The sequence below is a fragment of the Cynara cardunculus genome, unplaced genomic scaffold, assembly GCF_001531365.2.
Source record: "Cynara cardunculus var. scolymus isolate 2C unplaced genomic scaffold, CcrdV1 Un_Scaffold_3573, whole genome shotgun sequence".
In the NCBI taxonomy this organism is placed as follows: domain Eukaryota; kingdom Viridiplantae; phylum Streptophyta; class Magnoliopsida; order Asterales; family Asteraceae; genus Cynara; species Cynara cardunculus.
Genome location: NW_020201529.1, coordinates 1 through 2027, shown reverse-complemented (window position 1 = coordinate 2027; position 2027 = coordinate 1).

Sequence of the window (2027 nt, the reverse complement as noted above, 5' to 3'; positions counted from 1 at the left end):
CAAATATGATGTCGTCCACATATATTTGTACTACTAGTATGTCATCTTTATGCTTCTTGAGAAAGAGGGTTGTATCGATTGTACCTTTTTCGAAGCCATTGTTGATGAGAAAGGTGGATAGAGTTTCATACCAGGCCCTGGGTGCTTGCTTTAGCCTATAGAGGGCTTTGTCCAGAAAATAGACATACTCTGGATGTTTTGGATCTTCAAACCCAGGGGGCTGCTGCACGTAAACTTCTTCTTGAAGCTTGCCATTGAGGAAGGCAGACTTGACATCCATCTGATAGACCTTAAAGCCTTTGTGTGCTACATAGGCTAGGAATATCCTGATGGCTTCAAGTCTTGCAACGGGAGCAAATGTCTCATCGTAGTCAATCCCTTCTTCCTGGCAGTAGCCCTTGGCAACAAGCCTGGCCTTGTTTCTTATTACTATGCCATCTTTGTCCTTCTTATTTCGGAAGACCCATTTGGATCCTATGGTCGTCTTCCCTTTAGGTAGAGGCATAAGGGACCATACCTTGTTTCTCTCAAACTGTAGTAGTTCTTCTTGCATTGCATCTATCCAGTTTGGATCTTGTAGGGCTTTAGAAATTTTTTTTGGTTCAATCATGCTAAGGAAGTTGGAGAAGAGGCATTCGTTGGTTGTTGCTGATCTCGTCTTTACACCAGATGTTGGATCACCAATGATTTGGTGATGTGGGTAGTCTTTCGTTCACTTGGTGCTTGACTGGGGTTCTGGAGCAACATGATCCAGTTCTTCATTGACTGATGGAACTGCTTGCTCCCCCTCGAATAGATCATTTCTAGAGTTAGACTCTGGTTCTTGTTCTTGATCTGAAGACACAGAAGAAGTAGAAGGTGAAGTAACATTGTTGGACCGATACTAGGGAACCGCCCACATGATATTGTCCGCTTTGGGCTGCCCCTCCCGGCAACAACCTCTCACGGCTTTAAAACGCGTCACTGGTAGGAGTAAGATCCCCCCATCTTCCTTATAAGGAAGACGAATCCCCTTAGCCTCACTAATGTGGGATGCTCCTGCATTGCTACAGGAGCGTTGGGTTTAAGAATCACGGATTTGACCGGCTCGAGGGAACGATGAGGCGAAAGTCCCACCATTCCCCCCCCCACATTGGTGCGGCCCTAGCTCTGATACCAATTGTTGGAGCGATACTAGGGAACCGCCCACATGATATTGTCCGCTTTGGGCTGCCCCTCCCGACAACAACCCCTCACGGCTTTAAAACGCGTCACTGGTAGGAGTAAGATCCCCCCTTCCTTATAAGGAAGACGAATCCCCTTAGCCTCACCGATGTGGGATGCTCCTCCATTGCTACAGGAGCGTTGGGTTTAAGAATCGCGGATTTGACCGGCTCGAGGGAACGATGAGGCGGAAGTCCCAACAAACATGAGTTTCAGTAAGAGTTGTACCTTTAGCATTGGAGACTTCATGTTCTTCATCGATTCTGGAAGTGGATTTTGCAGTAGGTGCATGTCCATAGATTACTTCTTCTTCGAAGATGTCTTCAAATAATTGAGCTAACTCTGATTCATTTGGTTTGCCAAGTGATGAATCAGATGCTCTTCCTTGAAGTCCGAGTCCTGAACTGTTGTGTCCAGAAGTCATTGGTGTGGCGTCATCAAAGGACACATTGATGCTTTCTATGACATTTTTTCTCCTTTTGATGTATACTCTGTAGGCTTTTGCGGTTTGAGAGCATCCCAGAAAAATCCTTTCATCAGCTTTCTTGTCGAACTTGCCAAGATATTCCCTATCATTGAGTACAAAGCATTTGCACCCAAAGACATGGAAATACTTGACATTTGGTCTTATCTGATTAATGAGCTCATAGGGTGTCTTCTGGTGCCTCTTGTTGATGATGGATCGATTCTGGGTGAAGCATGCAGTAGAAATTGCTTCAGCCCAGAAGGTAATGGGTAACTCCGACAAAGCAAGCATGGTCCTTGCTGCTTCCACAAGGGTTCTGTTCCTTCATTCTACCACTCCATTTTGTTGTGGCGTTCTG